This window comes from Hemicordylus capensis, chromosome 5 (assembly GCF_027244095.1).
Source record: "Hemicordylus capensis ecotype Gifberg chromosome 5, rHemCap1.1.pri, whole genome shotgun sequence".
NCBI classification, from domain to species: Eukaryota; Metazoa; Chordata; class Lepidosauria; order Squamata; family Cordylidae; genus Hemicordylus; species Hemicordylus capensis.
Genome location: NC_069661.1, coordinates 59,970,081 through 59,975,929, shown reverse-complemented (window position 1 = coordinate 59,975,929; position 5,849 = coordinate 59,970,081). Strand labels below are relative to the sequence as shown.

At 40.6% G+C, this 5,849-nt stretch overlaps 1 long non-coding RNA gene across 2 annotated transcripts; it reads right to left on the bottom strand.

The window, feature by feature from the left end:
• Positions 1-713: 713 nt before the first annotated feature.
• On the bottom strand, positions 714-5,646 carry LOC128328299 (uncharacterized). 2 transcript variants are annotated; one of them, XR_008309127.1, is made up of 3 exons: positions 5,376-5,646; positions 1,168-1,305; positions 714-998 (listed from the first exon to the last, which is right to left on the bottom strand). It is a non-coding gene; the product is annotated as an uncharacterized LOC128328299 (long non-coding RNA). The 2 variants fall into 2 exon arrangements; XR_008309128.1 differs by lacking the exon at positions 1,168-1,305.
• Positions 5,647-5,849: the final 203 nt, after the last annotated feature.

The window sequence follows — 5,849 nt, the reverse complement described above, 5'->3', positions numbered from 1 at the left end:
AAGTACATCTTGATGCGACATTTGTTTTTTAAAAAACAACAGTGTAAACTGGGTGGGAGCAAGCATTGATCTACCATCTAGGTACAATCAACATATGACAACTGAATTAACAGACACTATAAAGTGACATTCAGGATCTGCAATGAACACATGAGAACAGTTGCTTGGAAAATGATGTACAAATAAAAATGAAACCACTGCAAGTGCATACATCTGTCAAGAAACTCATAACAACCTGATTTCCATTATGAGAAGATTAGCTTCTTGAAAGCAATGGACCTTGGATTGAATTCCTTTCACCAGTCTCTGATCATAGCAAGTTCACTTGTGAGTTAAACAAGTGAGATTTAGTGGCATCTCCAATGGCACGAAAAACATACCAGTTGCTGGGAGCAACAGCAGGTAAAGGCTGTTGCCTGTTTGCTTTGTTAAGAGTTTCCCAGAAGCATCTGATTGGCCTGGCCACTGTGGAAAATAGGATTCTGGAGCTGATGAACGTTTTATCTGATCCAATAGGACTCTTCTTCTGTTTACCTATTGTCATTGAAAGGAACAAACACTGGGAGGCAAGCCACTTCTGGTCCTCAAGTAATATCAGTGAGGATCTGTCACTACTTGAAGCAAAGTACCATGATAACTTCATTACAAAGAATACTACTACTCAATACAATTTAAAAGGACTGTGCTTGTTATTTCAACAAAAGAGGGGTAAATTGTTTTTTTACACCATTTATTGCTGAAGCTTGTAACATGCCCTGTATATGCAATGTAAAATTGAACTTGGGTTAAATCTAAATGTATATGGAGTAATTCTTCGTTGGCCCCAATCCCCTTTCTTCTTCCAACATTATCACAGGTTTGTTAAACTGAAGAGTCAGTTGATGTTGTTGGATGGATGGGGGTTTTCTTTGCTATATACAGAAATCAGGTGATGAAAATTTGATATTGCTTGACCTGACTGACCTTCTTGAAGGGCTCAGGTTTCTCCACATCTGTGTCTGTAATGCAAAATTATAGTTGTTTAGTACTGGTATAGCTGTTTATGCACAAGAAGACCAAGCGGGGAAAGGGACTAGAATAAACATAATGTCATCTATACAAATTTTGATTACAGTAAGATAATCAGACTGGCACCAATATGGAACATTGCATGCAAAATATGTTAACCTGCCAGCTCGTGATGGGAGAGCCTCAGAATTCTGTGGTCTTCATCCTTATAACATGAGTCTTATATATGGTTTGGCTATGTCAAAAATGCCTTGCCTCTATGGTGGAAGCCGGTTACTGCAGCAGCCATTTTGAATCCTAGCATGTTGAGTCAATACAGAGAGTTCAGAAATAAATCAGAGTGTAAATAACATAGTAGTTCACATACACACAGAGGGAGGGAGGGAGTCCTCCTACATGAAAAAGACACACATTGGAGACAAGAATGCCTCCTCTGGTGAGCTCCCAGCATAATCGGAGCTCATTGACCTCTCCATCCCATCTTTCTCCACAAGAGCAGATGGGCAGAAGAGAAGCAGAATGGTGACAAACTCCCAAGCAACTTTATGCATTCTAACCATCCTTTGTTCAATCCGATTTCTGTCAATTATAGCTCACTTACACAGCTTATGCAATTGTCTGTTTAAGCATAATGCCACAGAAAATTTTGCGGTCCCCTATTGCATAAGTTTTCAATTAAGTTAAAAAGTGTGTCTCTACACCCCGATAAATTTGATATTGTATTCTTGTTTTACTTCATCTCTGCATTTCAGAAGAACCTCAGACCTTATTCACTGTGTTGGCCAGTTGAAACTTTTCATCATGCCGTTTAGCACAGCAGAGATTTTCCAAATCATTTGAAATAATATCAAGAAATATCAAAATTTTGATATCAAAATATAAAAATGGTTATATTGTACACGCATGAGTTAATCTCTTCCTTTGTGGCATTTCTTGAAAAAAACCCAGACATGCACAGTTGATGCTTTCTGTATAATGGAATCATGCAGGCCTGATCTGGTACACAGACTTAATGCCTACAATTGTGATGCTTTCACATAGCAACCTCAAAGCTAATGGGGAAAAATTGTATTCTCATTTATATCTCTTCTTTCCATAATTGTTCTTTTCTGGTATTCTTCAAGTGGTCTGTGATAAACTTAAAGGTCCAATTCTCCCATATGTAATGAAACTGCCTGAGCTTTGTGATCTTCTGCTGGGTCATTACTCTGGGTCTACCTTCCTCAGAGATACATTTGTTAGGTTATCTAGGATAGGGCCTTCTTTGCAGTGGCTCCTAAGCTGTGGAATGCCTTCTCCCCAGAGATCCATCATGTTACTTCACTGGCTGCTTTCCACTGTCAAGTAAAAACATTTTTCTTTCACTGGGCATTCCCTGCAGTCTGACTGACTGCAGTGTCTTTTTTTTTTTTTTTTTTTAATGATGTTCTGCTGCCTGTTTTATATTTTTGTTGTGATAATTGTAACTGTCATTTTAAATATGTTTTAATTGTGAATGTAATGAAGATTACCTCTTTGAGCTTTCTGAGGAAAGCAGTATATAAGTCTAATAAATCATAACAGTGGATAACAAATAAACTCTTCCATATGTACCCTTCTTCCATACAGCCCTGCCCATGCATTAAGATTAATCATCGGAGGCCCTTCTTTGGGTGCTCCATCCTGTGAAGGGAGAGGGGGAGGCAGCTGGTAATTGGATCTTTCCATTGCTAGGTGGCCAGGGGAGGCTGTCTTCAGAATGCTTGCCTGGCTCCCATTCTCATGCCTTTTTGCTGCCAGATTCTATTTTCCCAGGCTTTTGAAAAATGTTAGCTGAATGGTTTTTTTTTCTGATGGTGCTCTCTCTCCCTCCCTCTCTCTCTTTTAACTATTCTGCTGCCGCTAGTTTTTGTTGTTATTATACTAATTGTTTTTATGATTTGTTTTATTAAACTCATTGATCATTAGTAATGCTGGGAGTGAGGCTGACAACATATTGATAGATAGATAGAGAGATAGATAGAGAGATAGATAGAGAGATAGATAGAGAGATATGTGTGTGATGAGAGAAAAAAGCATCCACCTGGTGTATCAGTGACTGGAAGAGAGGAGAACAACAGGAAGTGGCAGAGGGAGTAGAGTCCTCTTCATACACTATAGTCCTGTGGAGGACCAATGCATGAAAGCCAGCGTGGTGTTGTGGTTAGAGTGATGGACTAGGACCAGGGAGACCTGGGTTCAAATCCCCATTCAGCCATGATACTTGCTGGGTGACTCTGGGCCAGTCACTTCTCTGTCAGCCTAACCTACTTCACAGGGTTGTTGTGAGAAGAAACTTAAGTATGTAGTACACCGCTCTGGGCTCATTGGAGGAAGAGCGGGGATATAAAATGTAATAATAATAATAATGAAAATAATGAGAGGAACAAATGGGAGTATACCATAGTCATGCCTCCCATACTAATATGCTTCGTGGTCAAAAGGCAAGTGCTGAATATGGGAAGAATCTCTCACTGCACTCTAGAACTAAATTCTCTAGCCACAGAGCACATAGGTGTGGGGGCATAGCTAGCTTGCATACTTCTGCTCACACCCCTCATGTGTTGGTCCCACACAGAGCCATAATGTGTGGCAAAGGTTTAGCTCAAGCATGTGTATGAATTTGACTACATCTGAGTTGGTTAGCCCTAATCCCTCAACATAAATAACAAATGAAATAAATAGCCATTTGTTCTCCCACCACCACCACAGTCAATTTGTGTCTCACAACAATCATTAATTCCATATGTAATTAATGTAGCATTTCATTTTGGGGAAGTTGTTTTCAATATAAGTTTAAAAAAAACCCTCTTCAATTCTGAATGAAATGTAGCTCTCATCTTTCAACATAAATTAAGATTGTGAATAATTTCCCACTATTGCTAACAATAAGGCTAAATTGGTGTAGAATTTGATGTGGGCAGACCGCTAGTTGTTAACACCTTTTCTGACACTTGGCTTCTCAGATGGCTTGAAACAGAACTGACAACTATAATGCTGAAAACTGTGAGGGTAGCCAGAAAGCTGTCTACACTAGACCTCCCAACATTGCTAATGCTAATTCAACTTAAATTGGTTTTACACATAGTGAGAAGTTTATCAAAGGTGTCTGCTTTCATAGATTGGGCCACAAAGACTACAAATGTGTCAGAAGCTGCCTGCACTGAGGCTGAAAACCATAGACCCTAAATACAGCTACGACTGGAGGTGTATCTAGGGAAAATAGTGCCTAGGGCAAGCACTGAAATTGCACCCCCTGTCCAAACATCTGACACCCATCTTTCAGATAACCTTACCATAATATCAGCTGAAAAATACAAGTCAGGCTTGTTAATCTTTTAATATTTCAAAAACTATTTAGCAGTGGTCATAGCCAGACCAAAAAATGCTGGAAAACAACAAATTTCAGTATGCTGGGGCTCATGAAATACCCAAAGACTATGTGGAGGTGTACTTGGGAAACTAAACAGAAATGCCTGTCTAATTCTCTACTATGCATTGTAGCATCACTATTACATAAGTGATAACATAACCTGGATAAATGGAGAATTTGACTTTTCCCAGATACTCTGAAAATAATTAAAGGATATGCAGAGTAAACTGTGTCACTGCTTGGAATATATTCTAGAAAGACAGTTAAAATGAGAGAAAGAGAGCAAGAAACTCCCAGTGGGCCTTAATAGTAAGGATTTCACACTGGTTCAAAGACAAACTCACTATTAATAGCCATATAATTAAGACATCATGTTTAACTCACTTATCACAAGAAGCAAAGTAAGAGCAAATGAATACAATCCTAGCTCATAAGCTTCAGCTCAGTATTCACAAGCCTTGATTCTCTGTACATAGTGCCAAGCTGAATATGTGTACAGTGACATATTTTATATATATATATATATAAAACCTGTAGCCCCTTTGGGGGGCTTCCTAAAGGCCATGGGGTGGGGTGGGTCTGAAATGGTTCCCCCTACCCCCACTGGCCTCTAGGGCCTTGCAGGGACCATTTGAGCATGTGCCATGACCATTGAATTTTTTTAAAAAAAAAAATGGCCACTGAAAACAAAATGGCTGCCGTGCATGCTCAAATGGCCTCTGCAAGGCCTGGCATGGCCTAGGGCTTCACAGAGGCCATTTGAGCATGCACAGTGGCCATTTAAAAAAAAAATTAAATAATGGCACCCCCCCCTTCAAGTGGAGCCCAGGGCACATGCCCTGCCTGCCCTACCATAGATACACCCCTGGCTACAACAACCTTCCAAGAATATAAAGCTGTCAAGTCCTGAACTGGCACTGGGTCCTGACACAGCAGGAAGGACTCTAAAGGCTTCCTGTTTGGATTACAGCTTTACCTCAGCAACAAGGTATCCTTGATTCCTGGTTCATTATTGTCTACAATATCTGGTGCTTTGACCCCAGATGCTTGGATCTGACTCCTGGCTTCAGCTCTGTATCTCACTTAGTTTCTGATCCTGGTTAATCTTCTCAGCTTTGACTTCAGCTTCAGTTCTGACTCCTGGTGACCCCCACATCTGGTTCTTTCCTTGATCCTCCAAGTCCCAACTGCCCAGTCTTGGTTGCCCACAAGGCAAATCTACAGGACCTTAGAGAGATCCAAAGGAACAGGTTGTGATTCAGCACAGCTCAGAGGCAGACTGAGCCCTTAAGTACCTCTGAGCCAAGACTATCCCTCCTTGGCTCCTCCTCTCTGGCTAGAGAGTGGAAGCCTTAAAGGTGCAGCCTTCTGGAGTCTGTCACTCCTCTCCCACTCTGTCTGCTGCGGCTGAGCTTGTTGATAGTGATGGTGTACAGATTTCAGAGATGTG